Source organism: Falco punctatus (genome assembly GCF_963210335.1).
Source record: "Falco punctatus genome assembly, chromosome: 6".
In the NCBI taxonomy this organism is placed as follows: domain Eukaryota; kingdom Metazoa; phylum Chordata; class Aves; order Falconiformes; family Falconidae; genus Falco; species Falco punctatus.
Genome location: NC_137585.1, coordinates 12,380,920 through 12,397,820, shown reverse-complemented (window position 1 = coordinate 12,397,820; position 16,901 = coordinate 12,380,920). Strand labels below are relative to the sequence as shown.

General features: G+C 44.5%; 2 protein-coding genes across 12 annotated transcripts in view; one reads left to right on the top strand and one right to left on the bottom strand.

Moving 5' to 3' along the window:
• The window catches only part of MANSC1 (MANSC domain containing 1), a 342,189-nt gene that overhangs the window by 321,353 nt on the left and 3,935 nt on the right, over positions 1–16,901 (bottom strand). The window lies entirely within an intron of this gene.
• LOC308065864 (uncharacterized protein) overlaps positions 1–16,901 on the top strand; it is a 60,462-nt gene extending 43,561 nt beyond the window's left edge. For 5 of the 11 annotated variants that reach the window (XM_080392439.1, XM_080392436.1, XM_080392434.1 and 2 more), the window contains one exon: positions 1–16,901. This exon is cut by the window's left edge. The gene's annotated coding sequence lies outside the window, so the exon portion shown is untranslated. The other 6 variants (XM_080392438.1, XM_080392433.1, XM_080392437.1 and 3 more) reach the window with 6 other exon arrangements.

Sequence of the window (16,901 nt, the reverse complement as noted above, 5' to 3'; positions counted from 1 at the left end):
TAAACACAAGACTCATGTGAACTTGTTCCTCCTTCTCCTTGTCCTTGTCCCCTATACATATGATAGACTGGAGAGTTTTCTGAGCAGAACCTTTTGAGGTTCCCCTATTTCTGCCTTCCAGGCAAAACTGCTTGACTATAACACTGCAAGCCTAGAGCTGACTGAAGGAACAACTGATTTGAGATCGAAGGAATAATTTCCCCCTTGAGTGCTAAGTGCTTCGCCAGGTTGGGATTCCTGGAGTTCCAGGGATTGCCTTGCTGTTGGGTCATGAACGGCTCAATACACAATAGCTGGCAAAGGAAGATGAGGAAATTCACAGGGCTATACAGGGAAAAAAATATAAAGTGTGTTTATTAATAAGGAATGTTCCCAAAGGTTTCCAAACTATCCAAAAATAGGCGCACACATTCCTAAGGACAGTGCAAATGTGTGTGGCAAGATCCTCCTGCTACTGTTTGGGGAGAAATGGGGAGGGAGGTGGAAAACAAATTGGAAAAGGTATTTTCATTCAGTTCTCTGGCATGGCTTAAGTAAGCGAACGACTGTTCACTTTTATCCTGCACCATCCCAAGAGCATTGCTGCCAAAATTTGTGTTCAAAGACTGGTTTGCACTTTGCCATCATCTGAGGTCTCTCCCTCAACCCCACTGAAGGGAAAAGCTGTCCGGGCTGGTTCCTGCCTGGTGCTTCAGGAATACAGGCTCTGTCCATCCCCCTAACCTCACTTCTCTGTTTCCTAAAATTGCTTTTTTTCACCAGTTTGAGTTGCCACTTAAACAGCATCTCTGGTTTTAGGATTGCATCTGCACACCCAGTCATAAAGTTCGTGATGCAGAGGGTGGCTGCTCGCCTCCATCCCACCTGTACGATGGCGTACGTTGTCCTGGTGGTCATTTTCCTCCTGACCTTTTCCTTCCCGTTCCCCCCCAGTTCAGAGTGACACCTGGTGCCTGGGACAACTCCTGCAGGGCTTGGCTCCTTTTCTCCTCTCTCATGCCACAGGCACATACATGCTTTATATAAAGAAGTGCCATATTTTGACCCAAAAATGTGATACCTGGACAGGGCATGGCCTTGGTCTGGGGGAATCTATCAAGAGAGGCTGAAGGAGGACCTTTGTTTGCAGATCATTCTCATCTACTGTTCTACTTCCAGCTCTCTCTCAAGCTGATTGAGAGCTTTCCCTGATTTTAATGTGAGTCAGGCTAGTGCTTAAATAAAAAGATTTCCTCACCTTTTTGGTCATAGTTTTCGATGTGCGTCTTCCTGCATTTCACCAGGGAGGTTTTCTGGCATGAAATCTGTTGGTTTTGTTTTGCAGAGGTAGGAGGTGTTCATAAATAATGAACTTAGTCCAGCCTAAGTTCTTTGTTGCTGTTTGCTGTATTTTTCATGTTTTATGTTCCCTTTTTAGATGGTTTTGAAAAAAGCAAAACAAAACCGAAAAGTAATTACTGAGTGTTTCCCCACATTTCACAAACTTCCTTTTTGAGTCATTGTTTGTGTGCCCTCCCTGGGAACTGGATTCTGATCTCTTCTGCTGTCTGGCTGACGTGTCTGAAATATTTTGAAATCTGCAGGATAATTTAAGCAAAATACGTTTCTATCCCAGCCTTGCATTTGGTATCATAATAATTTTTAAAACATGCTATCAGTGAATCTCTTGGGTAAATTCTGAAATTATTGTTCAATTACCTTTATCTGTGAGTTCCAGAAATTAGCATGGAATTTTCAGGAAGGGACTGTTTTGCATTCTGTTGATATATTCTTCATGCACACTAATTAATTTAAAAATAAAGAAAAAAGCCCTGTTCATATGGATGGGGGCCGGGCCAGGGACGATTGTTTAAAGATATGTGTACTAATTAATTTTAAAATAAATAAAGAAAAAAGCCTTTTTCATAGGGGAGGGCATGGCGGGGGGGTGGGTGGGGGGAGGAGGCAGCAGGGACAGTTGTTTAGAGGCTGCTGTTCTTTATGACTGTGATCTCCAGAATTCTCAAAATTGCTGCAGACTGTGGCCTTATGCCTCATTTCTTTTTTTAATGGCCATCCTCACATCAAGTGGTCTTGCAAAGGTGTCTTCAAAGAACAGTTATGAGTTTATAGAATCATAGAATCATTTTGGTTGGAAAAGACCTGTGAGATTGAGTCCAACCATAAACCCAGCACTGCTAAGTCCACCACTAAACCATGTCCCTGGCCACCACATCTACCTTCTTTTAAGTATCTGCAGGGATGGTGACTCAGCCTCTTCCTCGGGCAGCCTGTTCCAGTGCTTGATAACCTTTTTGGTGAAGACATTTTCCCTAATATCCAATATAAACCTCCACTGGTTCAACCTGAGGACATTTCCTCTCATCCTATTGCTTGTTACTTGGGAAGAGACTGACACCTACCTCACTACAACCTCCTTTCGGGTAGTTGTAGCAAGTGATGAGGTCTCCCCTCCTTTTCTACAGACTAAACAACCCCAGTTCCCTCAGCCACTCCTCATAGGACTTGTTCATGTTATGAGGCCGTCTCTTTTCGTGCCACAAGTACTCCCCCTTGGCCCAAGAAAGAATTAAAGACAGTGGAAAGATCTCAGTCATCCTTCCCACTCAGGGGCTGTCCAGGTTTCTTGTAAGCAGGGTGAATAGTAATAAACACAGTTGTACTTGAAAATTGTTGGTCCAACCTTGCTGAGTGAGATCGGTGCAATGCTGGGAATGGGCCACAGCTGGAAGACAAGAAGTGTCCACCTGGAGAAGAGATCCCATTGGAAAGATGTCCCTGTGGAAAGCTGGTAGGGACAGGCAACCATCAGTTCTTGCCTGCAGTGGATCCTGTGACCTGATCAGCCCCATTGGCACAGTGCTGTGGGAGGACAGATATACCAGAGGTGTCTCTTTTCTGACAGCGTTGGGCCATTTGTCCTCACTGCACACTCCTGTCAGTGCCTCATTTCTTTTTGTTTCTTTTCCGGGTCCGCTTCAAGCACTGCAGCAGCAATTATCTTCCGTATTTTCCTCACTTGCATTATATGCCATGTGTTGGACACTGCTCTGCTTCATGCTGTCCTCTGGGCAAGGTCTTCAGTGGCCACCCAGAGCAACCAGTGAGCCTCTGGAGGCTTTACCTCTTCCTAAGGGCTTCTGACCCAACAGTTCAGTCATTTACTGATGCATGTGGTTACGTTTCTGGGCCATGGAAGCTTTCTTGGTTTCTTAGATTAGTTTTCTGTCATTCAAACACGTTTCACACTCTGTTACATGAGTGCCTTCAAGGGATGTTGTCAGCATCGGGCTAGCAATCAACCACAAGACTGTTGCTCATGACTTCTGGCTCTTCACAAAACTTGATGAGCCTAAATTGTTGCAAGTCACATTCTGCCACGTTTTTTCATACTGATTTCTCATCCAGGATGAAATTTCTCATTGTGAAGTGCATCTGAACTTGCACGAGGAAGGCAATCTAAGAATCTTTACAAACAGTTGAATTTTATCACCTTACTGTTAATCCCCCTCCTCCAGACTGACAATAAATGCATGGTGAAGCATAGGTCCTACTAATACAAATAGAAAAAATTACGTTAGCTCCTAATTTTTTTGTGTGGAGTATAGGTTGGTAGAGGACATGCAGGCATAAAGTGATTTATATTCTTGTCCCAAATTCCTTGGCTTTAACCTAGAGGCTTTAAGAAACAAGGGTGGTATTTGCTGCTAGTAAAGCCAATGAGAATTTGCTATTTGCAGCTGCATTTTTTTTCATCCTGCAGTTTAGCAATAAACTGATTTTCCAAGCTTACATTTTTTCCCCAAATCACTTTAACGACTTCATGAGTAGGGGTGGAAGGAGTGGTGGTGGGATTTTAATTTAATACAGATTTGTGTTCTGTTTGGCTTTTATCAGATTCACTTTGAAATTGTACAGATGAAATATCTTACAATATCTGGGTTTTCTTTCATTAATCATGTTTTACATTCACATAAAAATAGATCCTGTACCAAGTAGTTCATGTTTATGCGCACTGTAAAATTAACTGGGTAGTCACTCTACACATAAATAAAGCATGTGCCTATGACACAAATTAAAAACAAATCCCAAATACTTCAGGTCCTGTCCTAGTATCTCTTTTTGGCATGCCTAACCATGGAAATCTTGTTAAACATGTTAGATTTACCATATGTCTTAGAGTTCCAGTTTCTCTATAGAAGCCTTGCTATCTAAATGGGTTGAGGGAGGCAGATGATGATTCAGGTTTTATTGGCTCCTCAGCCCCTCTGGACCACACCTGGGGAGGCAAAGGCTACTCAGTGCTGTGCCATGCCCTACCTGGATCTTCCTCTTGATCCTTGGAGATGCATTGTGGACCTGCCCTCTTCACAGGTGACCAGAGGTATACCCCAGCCCTAATGCTCAAGAGCAAGAGAAGGAAAAACAGTTCCATCTTTCAGAGTCACTGGTGCTGGGGCTGTATGTGTGCTTAAAGAGTACAGCAGCAGCTGAACGGTGCTGAGCAGGGGTTATAGGAGCCCATCCAGGAGCTGGGTGGTCTCTTGTGCAGTCAGTTTGATTTTAATGGGTTCGCCATTTGACCCGAGGAGACAACAAGGAGTGCAAATGGCAAGAAAAATTATTAGTGTGTAATAAGAGTCATTTAAGTAAATTGGTGACCCAAATAGACAGAGTAATGGGATAAAGGTTGGAATATTGGGTTTCTAACCACTGCCGTTTGTTTCTTACAGCATGTGTTGGGGAGGAGGTAAGAGTCCATAAGCTGACAATTGCCTTTACGATTAAAAGTACAGGCTGTGGTCAGAAGTGGTTCATTTTGGCTTGGCTGTGAGGAGCAGGGATATGTGTAAAGGGTCAGGTAAGCGGGTTTCTGAGCCTGAGGTTCTGCCTGTACTTGACAGTTATCCTCACTCTTACCCCCCCAGGACTGGGCATATTGCCTCCTTGCCTCTGGCTCGATACCTAGATGAAAGCCACCTGTTCAAGTTTCAACTCTATTGCGTGCTCTGTGGCCAAAGTGAGAGTGAGCTGTGTAGGAGCACCGGGCTGAGAAGAGCGTACGCAAAAGCTGAAGAGCGGCAAGGAGCAGCTTAGGCTGAGTGGGCAGCGTGGATACATAATTAGTGTCACTGTGGATAAACACCGAGTGATACATATGGGGAAAAGCAGTCTTACCTCACATGGAAAACAACGGACTAAGTGCTCACCGCTGTCACAGAGGAATGCAGTCATGGGCTCTAATACAGAAAACCACCCCCAGGATCAGCAGGGGTCAAAGACCTCATCTCATTTTAGGGTGCGAATCAGAAACCGTCACTCTACCCCTGTACAAATCTGTGTATGTGTGCCCACATCCATGAGCAGTTCTGCGATTCCCACCCTTGGAAAAGCTGTGCAGAAATGGAAAACATTCAGAGAAAGATAACAAAGGTGATCCAAGGCATGGGACAGCTTGCTTATAAGCAACGATTAATTAAGCCACCTCTTTTAAACTTCCCTAATTTGTCAGCCTTGGAGAGGATTGATTGAGGACACCTAAATAGAAGCCTGTAAACTCATTTATGTCTTAGAGAGGGTGATTGTTCACTGTCTCTTCAAGTACAAAGCAAAGAAGCTGTCAAGGTGACAGTTCAGAGTAACCAAGGAGGAGCAGCTCTTCCCATCAGGCGTAGCGAAGCCCTCAGCCTCGTTGCCAGCGGAGGTGGGTGTTAAGAGTTTACATAGGCTTAAGTGGTGATTGAACAAGTTTGCAGAAGGGAAATCCATCCTGGGTTATTAAACACAAAACCACCAGGAAATTCCTGAGTTTCAAACCATTAGAGTTTGGGAGAATACTCTTGGGGAAACAGCATTACAGGCTTGTCCTGTTCCTACATTCCTCACTAGGCATTTGCTTTTAGCCAGTGTCAGAGACAGGAAATTTGGCTAGATGGACCTTTCAACTGGCTGGTACTCTGAGCCTCACTACAGTCATCATCAGCATGCCAGTGTATAAATGTTTGCTAGGAACTGCAACATTCATCACAGAAATTAGAAAAGTTTTCTGCGATTATAGTCAACACATTTGGTTAATTTGAAAGAGTTCAGACCCAAATGAGTTCAGAATTTCCAGGTGATGGTTTTTCATCTGCCCTGGCAAATCCTGTTGGAAAGCAGGGGAATCTAGCGGCCTTGTAGCAACAGCCTTGTTCCCTCAGTGAATCTTTCCAACCACTCCTTACCTAGCTAGATACCCCTAGCTCCTACAAGTGGAGCTACAAGATCTAATAAGCAAGTTAAGTCTCCCTGATGTGGGGTGTCCAGGAAGGTGGCTGCATCAGTTCCACACTGGCACCAACGATGGCCCGCTTTCTCCCCGTTGCCATCATTTCTCTTTTACTCTTTTTTTGCTTTCCAAGGGCAGCATTAAGCACATGCATCGTTCAGACATAATGTTATATGTCTGCTTGCTGTCGGTGGAAAGTTGAGCATATCCACAATTGTTATTCTTGATGCAGAATTGAAGGCTTTTATTCTGGGCTCAGGTATGGATCATAGCCCATTATACAGCCTTGTCACAAATCAGAAACAGAAATTGACTTTCCTTCCTTTACAGGAAATCTAACCTTTGTGAAAGTGCTGAATACTTATAAATGGAGAAAGCCTGTGAGCTTGGTCCAACACTCTTGACCCCTGGCAAAACTTTTATTTCATAATGGGACTCAAAGGATAAATTACTCTTAATAGGAGGTATGAAGGCAAATTAAAATAGGGATGTTAATTTGGAGTGGGTGTAAATGGGTGTGACTCTTTTGAAATGGATGAAACTGCCCTCCCTTTCACCAAGTCTGGATTTGCCCCCTTCTCCCTCGCCACGCCTGTGGAAGAGCAGGTGCCATGCTCAGCTCAGGAGCCTGGGTGTGTGTCCTCAGCTGTCAGTCCTGCCCTTACCCTTTCTCATTACCAAAACAAAAACAAGCCCAGAGGAATTTAAACCTGCTGGTTTTGTTCTGTTAACAAATACCAACTGCAAACCTGTTTTTCTTGCTCTCCTGATGAGGAGGGAAAGACAGTGTATGGGCAGGGAACTGAAGATGAGGAGCTGCATCGAATTGATGTTTGCACTTGTGGGGAAGGGCGATTGGAAGGGTTAATCATGCCTGGTTTTGAAAGTAGCGGAGAAAAGGAGTATGACAGCAAAAAATATATTAAAAATAAAGCCAAAACGTAAAAACTGGCTGCAAAGACAGGCTTGGGCAAAAGCATTTCATGTGAAGAGTCATGCACACATATGGGATAAATTACCAAGAAAGGGCATGGAAACAAAACATCTTAAATGTATATTTAAAAGCAAAATAGCAAGGGGGAGAAGAGACATGGGATGTTGCTAAAGAAAGATGATGAGAGAGATGGCATAGGAGCCGGCAGGAAATGGTAGCAAAACAGCTGCCAGCGAAAGGGCCTATGGGGCCGATGGCGTTCGGCTCCTTTTGTTTGTTGGAGGCCTTGGTAGGACTTTTCCTGCTGAATTTAACGTGGAGGCACAGTGTGGTGTGCAGGGCATACACATCTGAGGACACAGGGGAGGAGAAGAGTGGGGGAAATGAGGTTGGGACAATGGAAAAGAAAAGCAAAACACCTGATCTCTTGTTCCAGGAATCCCTGTGGACTGCAGAGCAGGAGGAAGAAGAGGAAGGGAGTGAGTACTCTGCAAAATATTCCCCTTGGCTGCTACCCAAGAACTCCTATGGGAAACTAAGGTACTTTTGGCATGTGTGGTGCTAAAACAAACCTTATCTACACCACAAAAATTAGAGCTGCGTTGGTTATCTGCTTGCTTTGCCGAGGGTAGCTGTACTCGGGACTGTTCTGGTTCATACCTGTTCTGCTCACCACGTTCGTCCATGTTTCCAGGGAGGTCCTCATCGTGGCTGCAGAAACAGTGCTGAACTTGGTTTGTCCTCGTCTACACTTGCAGCTAATTCACATTCAGCCTTGGTGCAGCCGCTTCTGTTGCTGACACCTGTTGTCAGCAGTCGGTAATTTCTTTTTTTAGGACAAGCCTACATTGCCCTGGAGCTCAGAAAGGGCCTTAAATTAGACTTAATTCTATTCAGATGTAGTTAGCGGTATTTAATTAGCACAGTCCTGAAGCAAAAGTCAGGCTATTCCTTGGATCACTGAAGTGGATTCTGGATACTTTCCATATTGCTGCAGGAGTCTGACCTTTATTTTTTTTATCTTTAGCCCAAGAAATGTGCTGGGGCTTTTCAAGCACTTTCAGAGTAGGGGCCACATCTTAATAGACAGATTCCTTTGCAGATGGCTTCCTGCTCGTTTGCAATTGCAAAACTGCACTGAGGCAATTACCATGATTGCAGACATGGGAATGTGACATTAGGAAAGCATTTAATGTATTCTCAGCATCTGTTACAGTACTGCTGCAAATGGAAACCATGGGGAGATGCCAGCACCATGGGTAGGACTCAGCTTGCTTAACTTTGACTGACTAGAAGTTTGCGTCCAGTCTGGACTAGACATACAGGTACTCTCTGTAGATAGTGAACATACACAGGCATTTCCAGAGGCTGATTCACCTATGGCAAGTTGGTATCCAAGGGAAGAGGGATGACTTGTCCTCTGATGGTTCTCTATTTTCTGGGGAAGACAGTACTTCAAGCTAGCAATCCCATATTAGGCAGCTAAAATTAGGTGATTTGAGTCCTGTCCTCTGTGACCATTATGATTTTCACAGACCCCTGGAAATCACCCCAGAAATAATGACCCAGTGCTAATTGTACCTCCATGGTCTGTTAGCTGACAAACTATGAGATCTTCTGCTTGCCAGAAGAGTTCAGTTTATTCCCAGAAAGTGATGCAGGAGCTGGCAAGAAGATACTCTAAGTAATAAGAAGAAGGAGGGGTGGGGGCAGTGTATCAGCAGTAATACAGACAACCCCCAGCCTTCAGATTAAAAGCCTTAGCTGTGTAAACCTAGAGACAGATGCTCTAGGAGCTATTTGTTTTAACTTTTCTGCTTTTTCATTCAGTTTTTTGCCCATTTTCTCCCTTGTTTCTATGGCGATGCCTACACTACATGGCTAGAACGTCATCTTCCTCAAAGCCATTTTTAAATGGAGGTTCAGACAAGGCTACTGAACTTCTTATCTTAAGAGTCTGTTAGTTCTTCTCTGGCGAAATACTTTCATTTTGCATGACGTAATGAAATAGGAAAACAAAGAAACAGAGAGAATTAGTAGCATCTATGTACATTTTTAAAATGCCTAATTTTCAGGCCCTAAACATGAAAGAACCCCAAAAGGCAATGAGGAAGCCCCAGGTGGGGTGACCCAGGAGAGCTTGTGGGCTAAGGTGCAGGTGGGATCTGAAATGGGGGTGCTGTATGAGCTCTGTGCTGTGGGAGGGGATCCAGCCATGATTAGAAAGGATTGATTCCTCCTCATTTCTGGAAAGGAAGAGTTTGGGCACCTTCATGGCTGTGGGTCTTGAGAGGAAATAAGCATCTATCTCCCTGCAGTCCAGAGCCAGCTGCTGAAACAGCACAGACTCACCTGACCGAGCTGGGTATCCCAAACGGGCTGGCCACTGTAACGTAGCAAGGTTTTACCTCCCTCGTCTCCTCCTCCGGTGGATTTTGAGGCTTGTGCAGAGCTTGGGTTTGTTGGAGTTTCATGGTTCCCAGGAGAGCCTGCAGCCACCCACTGGCCGTGACTATCACAGGCTGTGAGAGCGGTGGGTCTCAGGCCAGAGCTTTTCATCTCAGTCTTTCCTATTATTACCTGGTTGGATCCTTGCTCGGAGTATTGGCTTCAGTGGACCTCCTCCTTACACATCTACCCACATCATGGAGGGCAGTGGGATCCAGCACCCTCACAGCTAGTGAAAACATCTCATTAGCTTTGGGGGTATCTCCGTCTCCTGTTGCCTGGAAATAGCAGCTTGACCACTGTCTGCAATACGATCTGTGAGGCAGGGACCTATCAAGGCCAGCTGGGGACTGGGAATCCCCTCCACGGCTGAGCACCTAGGGCCACATCAGATGCTACAGTAGCCAGAAGAGTCAGTGCCTTCCCCTGCTCCACCATCTATTAACCTGTGGGTCCTGCCAACACAGTTGTTGGGGTTGCACTTTGAATAACACCTGCGAACTACACTATTAAAAACCACTTTCTGTCCTTCCATTATTACGAATTTAACCTGGGGCACTCCAGTGACCTAGCTCAAACCGTGGGTTGCCAGACAGCAGCATCCACTCCACTGAGGGGGAAGGTGAAATCAGGGGGAAAATGGGCAGCTGGAAATGGTAGTGGTGGAGAAAATATAACATTGAAGCAGATTGTAAGAGTTCTGGGGTTTTTTTAAACAGCTTATGCCTAGCTTTTAAGAAGTTAGCCTGAAGCCTGAACTAATGTGATTTGTTTCAAATCAGCTGTTAGGGGAGAATGTCCTGCTTCTTTGAATTTAAAGTATCCTTGAATACTCTTAACTACTCAAAGTACTTTAAGTATTTTTGAGCTTTTAAGTACATGAGTCTGTCAGTGGGGGTTTGGCCCCTACAAACACTCTGATGGGGCACTGCCACACAAATTACCCCACTGACCTACCCTCTTCTCCAAACCCTCCTTCTCCTTCATTGTCACAAGCATTAGCATGGCTGTGTGCTGAGACAGGCTGGAGAAGAAGTCCTGGGGCTACTTCTGAGTTTAGTATCTTCTTTCCTTCCTTTGGTAAAACCAGGTTTTGGCCTCCTTCTCCCTCTTCCTATATTGTGAAAGTGCAACTGTTTACAGCAGAGCTGCAAAATCATCTGGATTATTCTCCCCTGCAATCTTTTATTTTTTCCTTATTTTTCAGTTTCATTTTAAAGACTTTGCTTAAAGGTGAGGTGGGAATGAGTGGTCAATGGTGGCAAAGGGCAGAAACCCCTTAAATCATCTTTCTGACTGTAGTGACGTTGTGAAGGGATCATGCAGCAAATGGTAATGTTTAACCATGCCCTGTTGCAGCTGGAACCAGGAACTCAGCTGTGGGTTGCTGGGCTTTTGGGGCTGAAGACCGTCCCTTTGCAGCCCCCCTGAAGCTGAGGAGCACTGCGTGCCCATCTTCAGACTACACCATGCCATCCAGTTCTTCTCCAGGTTTTTGGGGAGCTCTGTCAGGCTGTGGGGCATGTGGCTTGCGACAACTCACTTATGCAATATAGGCTCTATCTGCTTGCTGCTGCCAGATTGTGGAAATCTGCAAATAATTGCAAAGTCTGCCAGTTTAATTGAATTGTGGTGTATTTGCACAGATGGATGAAGTCTTCCAGGCCAATATTTTCCAGAGTGACTTAGCAATCTCTCATCTTTAAGGTGCCCAGTATGAGACACCTTAAAAGCAATGAGTTTCTGCAGATTTTTTTAAGAGAAACACCCCCAAACTGAAGTAATCCAAACCACCAAACACCCAGAAACCCCTTGCCCTAGAGGCCTTGAGATGAAGGATCTTTCATAGTAGCTTGATGTAAGCCAAACTAAATTAATCAAAATAATACAAGACATCTTAACACATCCTTTGTTCAGCAGAAATATCCAGTGTGAATGTGTACGTGTGCAGGCATCTTTACAGAAATTATAATGAATAAATGAATATTTGTGTGTTAAGGGAAGGAGGAAAAGAAAGACATTTTATTTCATGTGACAGTTGACTGTTGTTGTTGTTTTTTTTTAATAAGGTACAAAATGTTTCTGTAGAAAAGTGTCCCTGTGTGCTCTGGCCCTTTTCCAGGCCTAGAGCTAAGTACTCCCTGGGGAAAAGAAAGCATCCTACTTGACTTTCTGAAGTATAGGCTGTTATCACTTGTAGAAGCTGAAAAGGAAAAGAATCAAATTACTTATTAACTAAATACAAACTCTGTAAAATTGCTCAGAAATAACCAGCCCTTGGGGCCCAAGCTACAGATACTCGATATTTGAATGTGCAAAAGAAAAACAGTTTATTAGCATTATCATCAGCTTTTTCTACCAATAATTTGCAGGGAGGCAATAAAGCTGTAGTAGATACTGCTGTTCTCACTGAAAGATTCCACTAAATCACCCTTGCAAAAATAAACAATTTGTAAGAAGAAATAAATGGCCATTGTAAAATGTTGTTAGGAGCATGCACTGAAGTAGTACCAACCTAAAATCAACTCAATTAAATCAAAACTGTTGTCACAGGCTGAAAAATCATGTAGCTACATGATCTTGCTGTAATTATTATTGAGAATGTGACCTTGGAAGCCTGCATGATTGTAACGAAGTTGAGGTGCCCTAGTGCTGAAGTAACTTTTGAAAATAGGACCTCAGTTAGCTCCAAACCAATGCTAGTTGGCTTTGCAAAGTCTTCCCAAATGCTTCTCCAGATCATACGTTCAGAGTTGAAGTCAGCCCTTCACCTGTGTGAACAAAGTGGACCTCGGTTTCCAGTGTGAGCACTGTTTTGCTGTGTCAGTTAGTTTTTTGTCTTCCAGCTGATGGTCCTGAAGCCATGCTACTGCTAGGGAGTTTTGAATCTTTCCTTTCCAGTAGAATGAGTTCCTGGTACCTGTGGATAAAGAGGAAGTCTCATTAAAAAGAACCCCAACACATTGTTTTGGAAACCTCAGCGTTATTAAAACCCTGAAGCGACCTTGCACCCTCAGAGCAGTGTACTCATTAGAGCCCAGCCTCCACCTTCTCACCAGGCACCCCGAGAAGGCTTATTGCCAACCATCTCTAGAGCATTAGAGACAGGTTTTCAAACGTATTTAGACACCTGAATGCCTTTGAGGACTTGGCCCTGAGTTTTCAGTAGGCTTAATTTGGCCTGGTGGGTGGCTGACTAGCCTCTTTTGATTGCCGAGTGCTGAGAGTTGGGGTTTTTTTTCTAACTCTGGGGCTGAGCAATTCAACCACGGCAGAGTAAGGCAACCCGAAGGAGGGGTCTAGCAAGGTTTAGTAGTTTGCTCTAGAGACTTGCAAGGAGCATGTGAGAATGGGTTCCCCACTGGCCTCAGAAGCTTTGGCTGTCCTGAGGTTCTTCAGGCTCTCTTGAAACGATGGGGAGCTGTAGGCTCAAAAAGTGCCAGATGAGGGCTTCGATAAATTTTTGGTGGTTTTGTAAGGGCAAAGGAGTTCTGAGAGGTTGCACATGGCTTATGAGTACTGGAGACCACCAGGAACATAATAACTTATTTTAGAACCTTGTTATAGGGATGCAAAGAGCAGTTACTGAGTCAGACTATAGCTTTTGCTGCTTCTGTGTTTTCCCACCTGACTGTTGTGGGGGGAAAACAGCAGAAAGGGAGACTTGCCTGGGCCTCTCATAGTATCAGCTATGTTTTGTATGTTGCTGTTAAAGTAAGCTATTAAGTATAAACTACAATATTTGCAATGCCAACTTTGTCCTTTGCAAAAGTTTTGAGTGGAAGTTGTTTTCAAAAAGCCTTTCAAACTAGAGATAACGAGGTGACAAATCCTTTAAAGTGATGCTTTCAGGTACTTGTCTTTGAATAGATGTCCCAGTTTAGCTGCTGGCAGCCAGAACAAAGGGAGTAACCAGACAGCTTGTTAGAGTCAAAAAACACAGCAGATTAGGCCTCTGCTCTGAGAAATGTTTAACTCCTTATGAGGGAAACCCAGAACACATGCTGGTAAATATGAGGGCTCTCTTTTTCCATCCTTCTCATAAGCAGCTGAGGTCATGGCCCCAGTGCATTTTGCAATAGACTGGCTTTGGTGAAATCATTTTTGCCTTTTGGCTTGCCAGCTTACTCAACTATTTTAGGCATAGCTGGTTTAGATCAGCCATGAACGGGATTAGGAACACTGATGTTGATAATGGGGCCCAGCAGGCTTTTGCCCTGGCAAGACTACCACTGGTGGGGATGGGTGGTGGTAGAGCACTTCTGGGGAGGAACAAGGAGTTGTAGGTTTGGCTACTGGCAACTGGGCTGCAAATTCTTAGAGGGCTGAGAAAAGGAGGGGATGCTTTTGAACCTGATATGCAGGTTGCTTATTAGAGGATCAACTTAGAGACAGTTCTTGAGTTGTTTTGGGGTGTTTTTTTCTCCAGGTAGTATCGCCCAAAAGGCCACGTTTGTGTGTGGGGTCACTAGGATGACAAGATTTATTTTGTCTTGAAGTGCCTGTCACCTACCTTGTAATGATTTTCTTGTTGCCAGATGCTTGCAGAATCTACTCTCAATATTTCTCTGTAATAACATCATGTTACTGTAGGTTAATGCCCTGGCTTTTGCATCCTGGAGCTGTACAGTTCCCTTGCTGGGTTAATTAACAGGAACAAGAAGTGGTAAGCTTGAAATGTAATGGGTACTGTTGTATTTGTAATTACTCTGGCACCTAGAGACCTTGACTGAGATTGAAGTCCCACTGTACCCGGTACTGTTCAAACAGAGCGTTTCCAACAGCTTAAAGTCTAAACAGATTAGGAGAAGGGTGAGGGGAGAAATATATAGGTGCCAAGAGTTGCAGCAATGTGCATAACATGACCCAGGGAAGCCAGAACCAGGACTCAGATCCCAAGCCTCCATAGTAGTCAGTTACTTAATGCCATCGTTTTGCTGTGTGAAATGGGTCATCTCCCTTAAAGGGTTTAGAAAGTAGCCAGACCAGTTCTTCTGTTTATATAAGGAAGATGTTTGTAGACCTCTTGATCCTAAGGCAATTAATATAGCATATTGAGTGGGAAAAAAAAGAAAGAAAAAAGAAGAAAAAAAAAAAGGTAGGCCAGATTCTCATGCAAATGGCACCCAAAATGCCTAAAATTCTTACAGATGCAGATGGTTTTGTGTTGGGTTATTTTTTTTGATGAGCGGCCTCTTTGTGGTCAGTTGTAAGCATCACATTTACATAGTTCTGTATTTCTGAAAAAGCCTATTGCATAAAGTTGGGATCCTACCAAATGAAAACAAAACACAACACTAATGAAAAATAACAAGCTCTTCCAACAATGTTCAGTAACTGAGTTAGAGGTTAGTGCTGCATTCTGGAAAGAAAAAAAAAAATCCAGGCACCGTATAATTTCATGCACTAAAAACTTTAAACATTTCAGAAGAACATAACATATGACATAGGGTGTTTTTATTTAATGAATGGCTTTAAGAAATGGGGCCAGTGTCCCTTCTCACAGATGAATGCCTTGTGCCAAGAGCGTTGCTGTACAGTGTGTCATCACTTGGGAACCTAAAGAATTGTACTTGAGAAAACATTGCTACAAAATATCATCCCCTTCCCAGAAAGGTTCACTTCAGGCTTTGTAGGAAAACAGAACAACTCATTTCCACTGAATATAATTCATCTGTTGAGAAACTTTCTTAAAGGCATAGGTCGCAGAGCAAGTGGCTGGAAAACTGTTCAATCTCGTAGTAACAATAATAGTTCATCATCATTATTACTGCTTCGCTCTTGCATCACACTTGCTGTGCTCAGCAGAATTTACAAACACAAAGCAGTTAATCCTCACCGTACCCTGGTGATGGGGTAAAGTGTTGGGTGCTTCAGGGGGTCTCTGCAGAGGCGCACTCCTAGAGCTGGAGCTCCCCGAAGCAATTAACCTGAGCCGGGCTTGTCTTCAGCCTGAGGTACAGCGGCTGCCGAGGCAAGGGCCTTTCCGTGTGCCATAAGGGTCAGCCACACCACGAACCAGAGGGCTTTGTCTCATTTATTTGTACCTGAGAGGGTTCTGTGTGGTTTGTGTTGTGATTGGAGGAAAGGAAAGCAAAGGGAAAGGGAAAGGGAAAAGGAAAAGGAAAGGGAAAGGGAAAGGGAAAGGGAAGGGGAAGGGGAAGGGGAAGGGGAAGGGGAAGGGGAAGGGGAAAGGGAAAAGCATGTTTAGCTGCCATGAGGAGCCTCCAGTTAAGATTCTCATGTCAAAAATTTGCTATTCTGACAAGGGATGTGTGATGTATTAGGTGTGAAGTCTTACACAGATGGAGTTACACTGGCTTGAAAATGCTTTTGTTCAAATGCTGTGTTTTGTTTGGGGAAATGTGGCCAGTTTACAGCAAGTAATCGTTTTACTGATTGAAGCCCCATGTACCTCCACAATAGCCTTGTTTTCTGCGATAGCTCAACATAAGTGTGTGTGTGTGTGTCTGTGTTTATTTTTAGGGACTGCATATGAACATCCTCTTCCTTGTCCCTGGTGTGAAAATGGAAGTTGATTACCCAGAAAGGTGCATCGTTGCTGGCTGTAGGACACTCCCAGCTTCACCTGCTTCAAAAGCAGTTTAAGCTCGCTCTAATATTGCACTGCAGGCAAAATGGAAAAAAAGGAGAAAGAAAGAAAGAAAGAAAGAAAAAAAAAATGGTGGTCTGAGCCATACCAGGAAATTCTTCCCTGAGATAAAATCAGGGTCGTTTAGAAGGGCTGCTCCTTTAGCAAGTGAAGGTGGTGGCAAGTGGAGAGCTTCAGAGAGAAAAGAACAGGTAACTTTTGGTGCTAATAATTTAACCTGTATCTTCCGCAGATATGACTGTTGGTATAACCTGCCCTAGGGCACGGTGATATGGTCCAGCCCCCTTGCGCTACTGCAGAGGCGCTCTGACGGATTACCTGCCTTTTAAAACAAATCCCACTAAGGACACCCCTAAGCAGTACCCCCAGCTTACAGCCCCCTCAGCCGGTCCTCGCACCCAGATCCCATCCAAGGCTTCTGCAGGTGTGTGCCGGCGCCCGCACCCCTGGGCACAACCGCTCTCCACCTGCAGCCAGGGAAACAGCCGAGCCCCCCAGAAGCGCAGGGCAGCAGGGGTGAGAGCAGGGGCCCTGCCTGCCTGGGGGGGATGCTGTCAGGAGGGAGGCCGGGTCCTGGCGCCGGCCTGATCTCTGTCCTTAGGCTCCCTCTAGAGTTTACATCAAATGAGCGAAAGGTC